We start from the raw sequence: 16225 nt of genomic DNA on the forward strand, positions 1-16225 counted from the left end.
GCTAAAAGATTTAATTTACCGAAACAAGTTTAAATTTCTAATTCACCCCCCTCTTAGAAACATATCTTGGGTTAACACAATGGACCCAATTAAGGTTGTAAAAGATTGGAACAAACTTAGCGGGAGGCCTAAGTGAGACACTTATGGCTTGCCTCAAGAGAAATCAAGACATCTTTATTTGGACACATGAGAAAATGAATGGGATCGACCCCAAGGTTATCTGTCATGCCCTCAACATCGAGAAAGAAAAGGTCAAGCCTGTACAACAGAAATGCAAGCTTTTTGACAAAGAGCATTCATAAGCTCTCAAGGAAGATGTTGAAATGTTGCAGGAAAACAACTTCATTAGAGAAGATTTTTACCCGATCTGGATATCCAACCCTTTTCTAGTGTCCAAATCAAATGGAAATTAGTGGACATGCATCGACTTCACTGACCATAGCAAAGCTATCCGTAAGGATTGTTTTCAGCTTCCCTGAATTGATCAACTGGTGGACAAAACACTCGACTTTGAACTCCTCACATTCATGCATGCTTAATCTGGCTACAACCAAATCAACATGTGTCCACTTGACGAAGAGCACCCTAGCTTACAAAAAAAAAACATCTGCCTCAATTTCTATAAAGTGATGCCCTTCGGACTCAAAAATGTTTTTGCTACATATCAAATACTAGTCAACCGTATGTTCCATGACCTAATCGGGAACAGTGTGGAAGTCTATGTCGATGACATGTTGGTTAATTTGAAGAAATTTTAAAATCAAATTAATTATTTTGATTAATTCTTCAACAAGCTTATTAGATGAAGCTTAATCCCCTAAAATGTGCTTTTAGCGTCAATCAACAAAGTTTCTCGGGTTCATAGTCAATTCAAGAAAAATTGAGGCAAATCCAAAATAGATCAAGGCATTGTAAGACATGAAGTCACCGTTGCGAGTAAAAGACGTGCAAAGCCTCACTGGACGAATCGATGCACTAAGTCAATTTTCCTCCAAGTCCACTGACAAGTGTGTTCCCTTTTTCAATCTACTAAGAGGAAGTAACAAAATATTTGAATGGACTGATGATTGCAAGTAAGCCTTCCCAGCTCTAAAAATCATCTGTCCAAACCACTAATCTTGTCAAAACCAGTAGATAGCAAAAAATTATTCATCTACTTGGGTATCACTGAGCATGCAACCAGTGTTGTTCTGGTGCATGAAGATGAAGGGACACAACATCCAGTGTATTGTGTTAGTAAGAAACTCATCAGGGCCAAGTCTATGTAACCCCCCATTGAGAAGTTGGCTTACTGTCTAGTATTGGCCTCTAGGAAGATAAGGACATACTTTCAAGCCCATCCAATCAGAGTGTTGACTGACCAACCACTCAGGGAAGTTCTGATGAAGCCAGAAGCATCATGACGTCTACACAAATTGGAAGTAGAGCTCGGTCAATTTGAAATCTCTTATTAGCCTCGCACAGTAATCAAAGGCCAAACATTAATTGATTTCATTTTTGAATGCATTCGCCTTGAAGAACACGACCCATGGTCTATGAAGACCAGAACCACATGCTTGAGACTGCAGCGGGTTCTAGACCTACTTGAAAGCTCTATGTAGATGGGTCCTCCAATGAGCATGGCTCAGGAGTGGGTCTCATCCAAGTAATTCTTGAAGGATTTCTTGCTCACTGTGCGTTTCATTTTGGATTTACCGCTACAAATATAGAAGCAAAGTATAAGGAACTCCTACAGGGACATAGATTAGCACTAGCCATCAAAGATGAATCACTAGAGATATATAGTGATTCTCAATTTGTTGCCAATCAAATCCTTAGAGAATACCAAGCTTGAGCGCTGAAGATGATAGCGTACTTGAGAAAAGCTAAAGATCTATTAGCCTAGCTGAAGCACTACTCCATCCAACAAGTATGCACGCCAGCAGAATGCAAATGTAGATTCCTTAGCTACGCTAGCTAGTACAACGGACTCTGACGCTTTAAGTGTAGTTCCTGTTGAATATCTCTCTCATCCAAGCATCACTGAAGACTCAAAATCTATTCTCAATCAACAATAGTCCATCATGGATGACCTCGATTGCCCAATACTTAGAACAAGGTATTCTCCCAACAAACCGAAATGAAGCTTAGAAACTGTTAATAAAAGTACATCGCTTTATCATCATGGATTGACAAATGTATAGAAAAAGCTACTCAATGCCCCTTCTAATGTGTGTCGCGAAAGAAGAAGCACTACTACTCATGCTCGAGGTACATGAGGGTTTTTGTGGCTACCACACTGAGGGGTAAAGCCTCTCAAAAAAGATATTAAGGCAAGGATACTTTTGACCAACAATGATCGAATATTCAATGGATTGTGTCACATGTCCATTTTCTGTCAGAGGAATCAATCTCATAGGCTCCTTGCCTAAAGGAAAAGGCGGTGTCCAATATGCGATAGTGGTCATAGATTACTTCACCAAATGGGCTGAAGCAGAGCCCTTGGCTACCTTAATATTAAAGAAAGTCCTTGACTTGGTAGTGAAGAATAACAACTGTTGCTATGGACTTTCACAAAAGATAGTGTCAAACAACAACACACAGTTCGATAACAAACTCATTTTTGACCGCCTGTTATTGAGTTGTGCATTTTCTTGTGATTTTTGATGTTATGTTGATTGTATGTTTAAGAAAAGTGATATCCCTTCTGAACTCTATGCAATTCTTTTGAGCAATTAAGGGCCCGTTTGGTTGAAGGTAATGAAAACAATGGAATAGGAATAGGAATAAGAATAAGAATGGTAATGGAATGGAATAAGAGTAGGAATAGGATTAAGTTGTTTGGTTAGATTTATGTAATCAATAATTGAATACATATTCTTATGTTTGGTTGACTATATAATAGAATGGAATGGAATAAATTAATTTTGAACAAAAATACCATTATTTTTAAAACATGATGAAAAAATTAATTAAATATATTCAACTTATATATATTTTTTTAAAAAAAAAATTGATATATATTTAAAAAAAAAACTGATATCTTTTTAAAAAAAATTAATATTTATTTAAAAAATCTGTTATATATAAATTTATATTTATTGAATTTATTATAAAATATAACCTCTTGAAAAAAAACCTGACATATATTTTTTTTAAAAAAAACTATATAATCACATGAAAATTTTAATTTTAAAAAAACTATATAATCATAATTTTTTTTTAAAAAAAAAAAACCAGACATTATAATTTTTTAATTAATAAGATCAAGCATTGTCCATACATAAAATATCACTACAAAAAATATAAGTATTCATGTCTAATACCTATATTTATGCTCAAAACAATTGTTTGCAAAATTATGAGCATAACACATTACACCAGATCCAAAAGATTATAATTTGTATACTACTGAATGTCAAAGGCAATATACATTGTTCTGCAAATTATTTTAGATCAAAGTGAATAAACATGATCTTTCTAACTCTTTCCCGAGCTGTGTACTAAAGAGAGTCATCAATCAGAAGTCTCGCCCATTCATCCTTCTCATCATCTGGGACACTGAAAAAGTAAGAAACCAGAACATTATCTTACATAATCCACTGAATAATTCTTCATCATATCACATACAACAAACTATTTAAATTCAAATTTCAGCATTCTAAATAATTAATATTTCCAATAAACTTATATAATATCCTAACAATTATAATGACACTTAACAAATGGCACTAAAACCATAGCTGTTAAGTATGTAATGTTTTGTGCACTAGACCTAAACAAGGACAATATCTCGAATTAGTCTTATTCCATTTTAGACTCAATCGTTCATAACAAATTTTTGCATGTATATAGATAGTGATTAGTAAAACATTTTTAATATTGTGCATGTAACAATACCAAAACTTTCACTTGAGAAACAATCCTTCAAAAGTGATCTACCTATATATACCTAATACAATCCATTAAAGCATTCTTTTTTAAAGAAAACAAAAAAAGCACTAAAACCAACACATATCATCAAATCAAAGAATTAAAGATAAAATTGTGCTCTGAGTTGAGTAGACCAACTGCAATTGCCTATCAAATGAAGCCCAATATTGTTTCAATCTATAGGAATGGAAATCATCACTACAATGCTTAAACATAGCTAAGCATCAAACGGAAACTAATTTTAATACAAAGAAAGCAAGAGACATAAACCCTGGAGATGAATGAATAATTCACACTACGCAACATGCAGATAGTTTGTCAGAATATATTTCAAATTCAACCATCAGCTGCATGATGAAATATTTTATATTATCTTTGTCAAACTAATAAATAAGGTGTTTAACCATCTTTCAAGGCCATACACAAGCAGAAATTGTTGTTTCTAAACAAGTCACTTTTTAAATTCTAAAAGACTAGACATTTGATTATTCTAACTAATTACACATGCCAACTTTGAAATTTATACGCACTGTACCTGACACATCCTTCATTCCCAGAATGTGTATTGGTAAATTATACAAGAATACAAAAAGTGTATGCAACTGCTAAGTGAAAGTGACTATGACATTGTGAAAACAGGCATTACAAGTCTACAACATAAACCAAAGAATCAAAGCTCTTGAAAGAATGTGCTATCAAGTATATCAATTGTGATACTAATAACATAGCCCCATATGTAATTATGTATTTCCCAACATTTTTCTGTGTCGACAAACCCATGATTTAATGCACAAATTTTAAAATGAAAGAATGCCATTTTGCTTATTTTAAGTTCTAAGGCTGTCAATTTGGCAAACTCGTCCTTAAGCCTGAACCAAAGACATACCTATGCTGGCATTTTTGGCACGAATACCACCTCTCCCCTTCATACATCTTGAGTTTGCCAAATCAAGTACAGAACAGTATGTAATCGTACAGGAAAATTATGCGGAAAAAAAATCTTGACCAAAACAAGCAACAATTCTAGTAGAAACTGCGAGCCTCTCTGGTTATGGCCATACATTTAAGCCTCTATTTCCACAACAATACCATATTAGAAAGAAAGCATTACTCATATAAGGTAAAACAGCAGCAATCATTATTCAGAACTACCCAACAGAAAATCAAACACTCAAAAGAAAGGTAAAAGACAAACACAAAAACATTCCAACAAGATCATCTTTCTTTCTTTCGTTTTTTTGGGTCTATGAAATGGCCACAAAATCATGTGCATGGAATGAATAATTAGTTTTATGTATAAGCATAAATTTTCCATTGGAAATAGACCCATAAATTCTACATATCTGAGCCCTGAAACTAATAATCGCTGAAAGGAAAAAACAAGAATTTAAAGACAACCCAATTAAATTTCACAGAAAATAATTGAAAAGATCGTACCGTTTGAGTTTACAGAATCAACGGTGGACGGTAGTGCAGCCATGGATTCAGTTTAAGCGAAAGTCGATGATGGGTTGTTTAGGAGAGAAAATGATGAGTTTTGAAGGTGGAAAACGAAAGGGGTTTTGGAATGTTAGGGAGAATGAGAAGTGAAGGTTCGAGTATTGGAGTTATCATAGCAGTGGTAAAGTCATATACATATATAAAGTGAGAGAGAGAGGAAGTGAGAAGGTTGTGTAGTGAGGGGTTGATAGCTTTGGAATTGGGATTTGGGAGTGAGAACGAGAGATGTGCCGAACCATGCAATAAGCCATAGACACATATGGATGCAAAAACTACTAGCAAGAACTGAACAAAACAGCAGCCTTAGAATGTGCACAGGAACAAATTTCCAGTTCAAAGAAGTTTTGTACAAAGCAAAAAAAAATACAAAAAACCAAACTCGAGAACTATAAATTATATAAATGTATATGTGAGCGATAGTGATACCTTCAAACTCGAGAAGAACAGCAAACTCGAGAACACGGAGAGGAAGGCGAAGGACTCTCCGGTAGCCTTAGAAGCTCTAAGGAGCGAAGAGGATGAGAATGATTCAGAACAGATTCACACATTCATACACAAAACAACAAGAACAGATTCAGAATCACCAAACCAGAGAGAGAGAGAGAGAGAGAGAGAGAGAGAGAGAGAGAGAGAGAGAGAGAGAATAACCTCTGGCAATGCTACCACCAATCAAGGAACCCGTCACTTGCAGAGATGATCGAAGAAGACAGTCACAACAATGGCTGGTGGCAGATTAATCTTCAGTTTGCTAGGGTTAGGGTTTGTGGGGCTTCGCCTATGGCTGGAGGAGAAAAGAGATAATTTATTGATATCCAAAGTAGTGGAATGGAATTATAATTCCACCAAATGAAAAATGGAAAAGCAATTCCGTTAGTTTGGGGAATAGCATTACTATGGAATTCTTTTCCAAAATTATTATTTTCCAACCAAACAAAAGAATCAGGCCCATTAGTATTTCATTCCATTCCTTTCTGGCCCATTACCACCAACCAAACGGGCCCTAAGTTCTTGTCTAATGTAGGTGAATTTTATTTAAATAAATAAATTTAAAGTTAAATTTTAAAATTTATTTTTATTTAAAAATATAAATAGGAAAATTTCAGTTAGAATTACATAAATTTATGTTTATTTTTTTACTAAAGTATCAATACTTCATGTATAAAGAGGCTGAAATATTTTTTATTTGAGAGTGAACATGTCAAAACATAAATATTCATAGATGCTGTAATATATATATATATGGTTATAATTAGTAAAAATTTAACATAAAGATTTGGTACTAAAATGCAAGAAAAAATATACTTTTCCAAATTAAAAATAAAAATTCTGCTAAATAATGTTAAAGAAAAGAAGCCTAAATTTTGATAGTGTAACTTCAAATTTCCCCCGTTTAATTGTGAGTGAAGTGGAGACGTAGCAGAAACAAATTAAACTAAAAAATATTATCGATAAGTTCAAATTTGCAAAATAAAAGGCCAACAACTTTTAGAAGATATATAAATCAATTTACATGATCATGTTCTCCCCACATCCCTATTCCTGGAGCTAACTAATTGGACAACTGGTTATAAAGGCTCTAGAGTACTAACAAATATATCATACATAAGTATATGTATTAATTATCTCATTGTAATAAATTAACAAATGGGGTACAGCTAAGTTTTCTCCACTAACATAATATGGGAAAAGAATATTAGATTGAATTCGATACAGGAAAACTAAATATTGTAGTTTGGAGTGTTTGGGGGCCCCAAGTCTCAACGTGTTATGCCCATTCATTTCAAAGAAATGGCTCCACGTGAATTAGTCATGGAAACATGTCAGGTGGCCTAGTGTAGTGGACTTACACATCAACTTGTTTAGCGAAATATATAAATTTACAAAATACAACGTAACCAAAATCATCACAATTAATAAGTAGTGAGAACGGTTATCAAAAAACTAAAATTAATAACTAATTATGAACGAGAATTGTTAGCCATAATGGAGGGGAGAATCTCCGTAGGAGAGTCCTTTAATTTGCGCTGGACCTTACGACGAAGCTAGTTATATTATATGAGGTGGGGAATTGTCTCACCGCTTGTTTGGTACGCTGTATTGTAATGTATTGTGTTGCATTGTGTTGTATTGTATTGTATGGGCTCGTTTGGAACGTTGTATTAGATCGTATTGTATTGTATTGTATTATATTGAATTGGATTATATATCATATTTTTATATAATACTATGTTAAACTTTAATTTATACTAAAATATTATATAGTTAGGTGTCCATAAAAGTCAATACCACATATAGTTTTACATAAAAATATTGTATAAAATACAATTCAATATAATACAATACAATACAATACGACCTAATACGGCGTTCCAAACGAGCCCTTAGTATTATTTAATACAATACAATGTTTGGTATTGACTTGTATTAATTGATTTTATAAAGTTATATAATACACTCGATCCCAACACCACTACGGGTCCGAGTCCCGAGTACCATGTTTGGGTCCGAGTCCGGGGTCCGAGTCCAGGGTTCGGGGTCCGGGCCGGGGTCCTGGGTCCGGGCCCAGGTTCGGGGTCCACGGTCCAGGTTCAGGTTTGGGGTCTGGGTCTGGGGTCCGAGTCTTGGTCCAAGTCCGGGTCTGGGTCCGGGTCCAGGTCCAGGTTCGGGCCCGGGTACGGGTCTAAGGTCCAGCATTCGAGTTCGGGTCCGGGTTCGGGTCCAGGTCCGGGCCAGGGTCCCGAGTCTAGGGTCCAGGTCCGGGTCTGGGGTCCGAGTCCAGGTCTGGGGCTGGGGTTCGGGTCTGGGTCCGAGTCCGGGGTCCAGGTCCGGGCCAGGGTCTTGGGTTCGGTGTTTGGGTCCGTGTTCGGTTCGAAGATTGGTGTTGACCCCAAATTCTTTGTAAATATTATAATACAAGCTAATACGGGGCATTTATTATGTCTTAAATAATACCACATACATTGTATTAAAAAATTTGGTCGTAATAATTAATACAATACATTGCTTAATCCAAACATAGTGTTATTTATTATTTAATACAATACGACCCTTATACGGTGTATCAAACGAGCCCTCGTTTGGTACAACGTATTGTATTGTAATGTATTGTATTGTATTGGATTGTGTTGTATTAGTATTATTTAATACAATACAATGTTTGGTATTGACTTGTATTAATTTATTTTATAAAGTTATATAATACACTCGATCCCAACACCAACTACGGGTCCGGGTCCCGGCTACCAGGTTCGGGTACGAGTTCGAGTTTGGGTCCGGGGTCTAGGGTCCGGGTCTGGGTTCGGGTCTGAGGTCCAGGTCTAGGTCCGGGTTCGGGGTTCGGGGTCCGGGTCGGGGTCACGGGTCTGGGTCTAGGTTTGGGTTCGGGTTCGGGTCCACGGTCCAGGTCCGGGTTTGGGGTCTGGGTCCGAGTCTGGGGTTCAGGTCCGGGTCCAGGTCCAGGGTCCGGGTCGGAGTTCGAGTCGGAGTCCCGAGTCCGAGATCGGGTCTGGGGTCTCGGGTCTGGGGTCCGGGTTGCATTATACTTCGCTAGCTAGTCCATCCCCAATATAACATCAAAGTCCTCTAGGTTCAATTTAATCAGATCAACCGAAAATTCTCTTCCCTCCACATCAGGGCCGTCTCAAATATTTTTGAGGCCCTGTTCTAATTTTAAAAAGTAGGCCCCTAACAAAAAAAATTATAATTTGTAAATAATATTTTCAAATATTATCATATTAGGAAAATATATTTTACATAATTAAGCACCCAAAAATTTAAATAATTTTATTAAAATTGTTGTTATTTCCAATGCAACTTCAAGCTAATATCAAATATTATGGGGGAAAAAAATTAAAAGACATTAAATAAGGAAAAAAAATTAAGGAAAAACCTTTTTTTTATTTGGAATAACAAATTAGTGGAAGATTGAGTTAAAAAAAATTCCTAAAAAGTCATATTGGGCCTTTTTAATTTGTGGGCCCTGTGCATTAGCACTCCTTGCACGGGTTAATGGCCGGCCCTGCTCCACATACACTAGAAGGGACCTAACCCACCTGCTGGAAATAGCCGATTCTCTAGTAGGCAGTAAAGCACCAAAACCACTTAGTAAAACATCACTAGGTTTGTGTAGATTTCCAATCACTTTACTCGACAAATAAGAATGCGTTGCCCCGGCCAGAATCAATTAAAATAGTCAACAAGGTACTATCAATAGAAAGTTGACCTGTCACGGTAGAAGGACCAACATCGGCCTCTGCCTGAGTTAAAGTAAACACCCGAGCAAGAACTGGAGTATCATCTTTCTTCTGTTTTGGTCGTTGTAACTGTGGGGAATTTCTTTTCAGATGGCCCACCACTCCACACTGGAAGCAGGCTCTAGATTAACATTCTCTCTGATGGCGTCTCTTGTACCTCGGGCACTTTGGATAGGTTTGCCAATTTTTATTTCCACTGCATCGAAAACCTTGATTACCTTGGAATCTCTTATTAGGACCCATAGCTGCTGGGTCGTTAGGCCTTTTCCTGCAATCACTAGGGTCAGCATCCTTACCAAAACTGACACTTGGCGATTATTTCCACGAATCTCTTCTCATACTGTTTCTCTTTAAGATTTGGTCCTTCGCACCCTCAACAGCATGGGCTAGCTCAACACCTGAGCATAGGTTCGAACAAACCCTAGTTGTTTGGAAACTACACTCACATCTAACGCGATATGTTCTTCCAATCCTCGAATGAATTTGGTTTTTTTAGCAGCCTCAATGCCCACTTCATCAGAGGCAATTTTTCCAATCACTCAAACTTGGTAGCATATTCAGTCATCGTCATATTACCCTAAGTTAACCGTATGAATTCTACCGCCTTAGTAGCTCGAATAGATTTGTTGTAGTACTTTTCATACAATAATGTTCAGAAGGCATCCTAGGTCATGTTACTCAGTTCATGACCCTGAGATACAATTTTCCACCAAATGCGGGTATCCTCACGCAACATGTAGATGGCACATCTAACCCAATCATTACTCTAAACCCGCATGAAGTCAAAAATGGATTATACTTCCTGAACTGCTCGTACAACAGATCCAAATGATTTCCCACATCATGTGGCACTACTAGAGGTGTCGGAGGGTTAGGATTGGGATTAGGAGAAGGTCGAGCTTGTTGCTCCCTCTGCTCTCAAATCTTCTCACCTAGCTGGCAGATGGTCTCTTGCATCGTGACATACATCTCTTCCCAATTTTGAGGTAGTGGAGGGTTCGCACCCTCACCGCCAGCCCCAAGCCCAGAGAGCTCGCGATTGACCTTATTAGATCACCTTGGGTGCATATTCTAATACACCTGCGACCATAACTTTCCATGATTAGAATCTCCCAAACCAAAATTAATGCTAATAAGCATTACCGCACATGCATAAACATATTTTACAATCTTTATCAAATCCTATCATGCTTCTCTAACAGCTTGCACATTCAAATAAGCAGGTAATTCAAGAGATTAAAAAGTAATCTTATAATCAACTAATAATTAACACTTACTGTACCATGAGTCGAACGAGTCTTTGCAGCCAATGTACATATGAAGCCAGTCTTCAGGATGTTTAAACCTTGGTCGCTTAGATACCATGTTGTAACGCCCTGATTTGTAGGGACGCCACATGTGTGCTTTTATTAATTAGTTTATAATAATAAACTAACAGTTTTAAAAAAAATGTAGTTTAATTAAAACTTTTGATATAATAACTTAATTTCATAACTAATCTTTCTTTACAAAATGCCACTGGTTTTAGGGATCCCCTTTTGTTTACAAACATCCAAAACGTGTGGCAAAACAGCTGTTACAAAACAAAGCTACATTTTCAAAATATAACCAAAAGATGGATCCCGTCCATAGAGAGCCAAGACATGGCGGCTGATATGTACATTGCTGGGAGATCTCTGACTCATGATATGCACCACAAAGTATCTGTGAGTCATAAAGACTCAACAAAGCAAGTAAAATACAAATATTGCATAACGGTAGAAATTATAACAATGCATAACTAATAATTTCATCATCCAATATAAACATTTATTCGATATGTAAACAAACATTACATGAACAATTATTTATCTCATAAGACAACATGACTTTGATGCTTCATCGAGCATCCTTACCGCTCGTTACCAACGAACTCCATATGTCACTACCGTTGCCCAATGAAGCAATCGATAAGTAAGACACCTATTCGCAGTTTCAAGTGAGTAATTACTCATTCTAAGTAACTGTAATTACGGTATCTTTACCTCAATCATCATCGAGTCATTAACGATAATAATTGTATCTTATTAGACATGCTACACAGTGCAATTGACTTTTCTTACCTCAATCCAATAATCAGGTGTGCGAGCCGACCTGAGTGGAACAATGCTCGATGATCCCGGGTCCTATATCATGACCATGAAACTTGATAAACAACTTGATCAAATCCTGGAATAAACCTTAATTCCACAACCAGATAAACCTTAATCTCTAGCAACTTAGAAAATAGCTTAAACATCACTAAAATACCCTAAACTAAGTTCTAGAAAACACCCTGAGAAAAACCATATTTGAGAGAAAAACCTAGAGTTACCCTTGCTAGCCAACTAGTTGACCGGTTCACTAGTGACATATAGAACCAATCGTTCAATTCTTGCAAAAATAAGAAATTCTAGTTTTTCACATCGAGTCCACACCAAAACCTCTTCAAACCTGTTCAAACCTTCCAGAATAGTTCCACAACATAAAAACAACGTGATCAAACAATAAAAACTCAATAATTCCTCAAAAACACAAATTCACCATTAAAGATTGAAAATTGAGTTCTTAAACTAAATTCTCCACATTCAGATCTTAACATCCAAGAAATCATCCAAAAACACTTACACAACACTGAATTAAAACCTAGAATCAAACTTGAACTCCACCAACACCACAGACCGGAGTCGACACAAAATCCCCAACAAAACTATCCTAGAACCTTAGAAATAGAAAGAGAAAGGATGAAAAGCTTACCTTATGGCTTGAACAACCCTAAGCCTTGCTAATTTAGCTAAGAATCGGTAGATTTGATGAAGAAATTTCCCTTATTTTGCTGGTTTCTAGGACTGTCGAAATAACGGGAAGAGAAACAGGGTTTTACTTTGATTTTTGATTTATTTATTTTTTTTTCCTTAATTTTCAAATTTAGTTTATAATAACTCACTAAGACAAAAGTTGATTTCAGCCTAGTAAACTCTACGTTTTTGCGAATAAAAACAAAAGCTAGATTCTTAACAACTGACTATTTTACCCTTCTTAAAGTACTTACGTTTTTTAATGACCTAGGAGTAATTTGGCCATTCTCTAACTATCCTGAATAAACCGCCATCCAAACAAATTCTAACTAATCTGGTATAAAACGTCCAATACAACTCATCTTTTATTGTCGTGATATTTTTGATCACTCCGTCGAGTTTCCACGGTCGCTGAATCCAAAAATATTTTATTTCAAGAATGGTACCCACATAATTCAATAAAATCTCCGTAGTTAATAAATTACACTTTATTTATTCATTTACTCAATATTTCATTAATTAACACAAGTAAGATTATAATTATACTCTAAAGTCCATATAATCACATAATAAATAAAATTATCTAATTAAATATTATTATATTTTGTGGGATATTACATTTCCACAGTAGGATAGAGTCTATCTTCGCAAGATCAACAGTGATACCATCTTATGAAATTACATGGCCCAAAAATTTAAATTCAGTCATCTAGAAGTCACACTTCTCTATCTTAGCATATGATCGATGATCCCTCAAGGTCTGTAATACTATTGCCAAGTGTTTGACATGATCCTCACGCGTCTTAAATACACCAATATATCATCAATGAATACCGCCACATACTTATCCAAGAACAGTCTAAAGACTCTATTCATAAGATTCATAAATGACGCATGTGCATTCATTAACCCAAATGACATCACCAAAAATACAAAGTGTCCATAACATGTCCTGAAAGTAGTCTTAGGGATATCTTCTTTCCTAATGCTCAATTGATGATAGTCTAACCTCAAGTCAATCTTTGAAAAGAACTTTGATCCACCGAGTTGGTTAAATAATTCACCAATCCTCGACAGAGCATACTTATTTTTTTATTGTCATTTGATTCAACTGTCTATAATTGACACAAAATCGCAAAGTTCCATCAACTTTCTTGGCAAACAAGACTGGAGCTCCCCATGGGGAAGTACTATGTCTAATGTAACCCTTATCCATCAACTCCCCTTATTATTTTTTCAATTTAGCCAACTTTGCTAGTGCCATGCAATATGGGGCAACAGAAATTGGTTGAGCTCAAGGCATCAAATTAATACAAAACATGATCTCCCTGTCAAGTGGTAACACTGATAAATCTTTTGGAAACACATTCAAAAAACCACTAACCATTAATATCCAAGGGAACCGGTGTATATCCCTAGACCCATTTTCGTCACAAACAGATTCCCATAGCACTCTAAGTTTATCTTCCCACTTAAGCATGCCCTTAAGATGGAATTTTGTCTCACTACACTCATGTTGGCTTGATAAACAATGAAATCACCACTAGACATCAAAAGAATCTTTCTTTTGCGTGAACAATCTAAAATAGCTTGGTATTTAGACAAGAAATCCATACCAAAATCACATCAAATTGCCCCATAGGCAACACTAATAAGTTTCCAGACAACTTGTGTCTCTCGAACATAATACAAACTGACCTACAAATGGTGGATACTTCACCGTGTCCTCCCATATGTACACTTAAATGCAACACAGGGCTAAAATTTTCCAAAGACAAACCCAGCACACTAGCAAACATCAATGATATAAAAGAATACAATGCACCAGTATCAAACAACACATGAGCCAAGATTGTGAGATAAGAACCATATCATCAACAACTCCCTAGTCTACACTGCTCTGTATATCATCAACCTCAAGAGCATAGGCTTAGGCGGATGACTTTTTTTCCCCTTTCCTTGACTAGGAGGGCTTGTACCTGCACCAGACCCTCTACCTTGATTGTACCCTCTTTAACTCTCACTAGAATTAGGAGTTTGGAAACCTTGTGAGTACTCTATGTTGACACATGAACCTTGTGGCTTGAATTGATGTTGATACTGAAACTGTTGGCCTAATTGAGGTGTGAAATTTTAAGAGGAAGACTGAGATTGGTTAGTCCTAGGCTATCCATGAAAAAGAGAAGACTCTACATAGCTCCTTATGGGTCCTCCATGAGATGCTTAAAATATTTTTTGTCATTTTGGGCAATCTTTCTTCTTATGACCTAGTTGACCACAACTGAAACACCCATATGGTCCACTATGGGTATTTCCAAAAGAACCAATACTAGTGGTACCCCCATTGATTTGTTTTTTCTGGGACCATTGACTTTGATTCTTCTTAGTTATCTTTCGATCATTTACTTTTCCTCTGCTTGTATTCTTCCTCTCGTTTCGTTCTACATGAGCCTCAATTTTGAAAGATGTGTCACACACCCATTTAGGTTATTAAAGGTCAAAGGGGCTATTGGACCATGTATCCCAGGTCTTAAATGACCCATGAACTGTTCAATCACCAAGGGTTGGTCAACAATACTAGCATATGTATAAGAGGATAACTCTACAAACTTCATGTAAAACTCATTCAAAATCATATCCCATTGTCTTAAGGAATCAAATACTCTAATCAGAGTCCTCCTGTGAGATGAACTAAAATACTACTCCTTGAAAACTATCTCAGAATGTCACCAAGTCATAACATCAGTTTACATTACCCTAGACAAGGTCTCCCACCAATCTACAGCACCACCTTATAACTTGGACACAAAAAAAGTAACTTAGTATTCTTGACGTGTTCCTATTGTGTTGAAGTTTTTCTATATATGCCTCAACAACCTTTCAGCTACAATGGGATCTTGTCCACCCTCGAACTTATGAAAGATCTAAAAAATGATAACTCTATCGAGCGGCAAGGTCCATCTATTGAGCGGGAACCACTCTTAAGGCTTCGAGAAGAGCTTTTATAGGGAATTCTGCTTGTGCAGGTTGGATATTAGCTTGAGTGAGGTCTTCTCAAACAATTCTCTTTGTCTTCCTTCCTTTTAGAGGCATTTTCTTAGGTTTGAGAACCAAAATTTAATTAGTTAGTGATGATTGGATGCTACTAAGATAAATATGCCTTATATATAAATATCAAGATACTTATTACTATTATGATTTAAAATAAATTTAAACTATTTGGTGACACATTCCGAGGTAATTATACCTGGTGCACTAATACCATTTTTCTATCACAATCCGAGTCGTAGGCCGTGATAGATATATAAAATCCATAACTTGGGTGGTCAAAAGTCATACTTTGACGCTTGCATGAAGATAATTAATATTATGATCCTTTAATTTATATTACAAAATACTTATTTAAAAATAATTGAATAGCTCTTATATTTGTAAAGAAAATATTAATAACAAAATTAAGACCACTCAACAATATAAACGAACAATAATATTCTGACAATTATGTTGTCAACGCATAGATAAATTTAATAAGTTAATAAAATATCAAAATAATATCGAGCATCCATCATTTCTCGTTTTTAAATAGTACATAGCTAATTTATTAAGTCATCTAAACCATCCATTCAAGCTTAAATACAAAATCAGTTTTCAATAGAAACTTTGATAAATAGAATAAGACTAAACTAATAACAACTTTCTTCCCCAACGGTACCATACTAATCCACTAGCATCAAATTGAGTTCC

The 16225-nt window shown here is 36.0% G+C and overlaps 1 long non-coding RNA gene across 2 annotated transcripts; it reads right to left on the reverse strand.

The window, feature by feature from the left end:
* Positions 1 to 3362: 3362 nt before the first annotated feature.
* Positions 3363 to 6339, reverse strand: LOC133033155 (uncharacterized). 2 transcript variants are annotated; one of them, XR_009685518.1, is made up of 4 exons: positions 6061 to 6339; positions 5839 to 5914; positions 5350 to 5697; positions 3363 to 3540 (listed from the first exon to the last, which is right to left on the reverse strand). It is a non-coding gene; the product is annotated as an uncharacterized LOC133033155 (long non-coding RNA). The 2 variants fall into 2 exon arrangements; XR_009685517.1 differs by lacking the exon at positions 5350 to 5697 and having other exon boundaries at positions 6061 to 6321.
* Positions 6340 to 16225: the final 9886 nt, after the last annotated feature.

The sequence above is a fragment of the Cannabis sativa genome, unplaced genomic scaffold (assembly GCF_029168945.1).
Source record: "Cannabis sativa cultivar Pink pepper isolate KNU-18-1 unplaced genomic scaffold, ASM2916894v1 Contig3, whole genome shotgun sequence".
Classification (NCBI taxonomy): Eukaryota; Viridiplantae; Streptophyta; class Magnoliopsida; order Rosales; family Cannabaceae; genus Cannabis; species Cannabis sativa.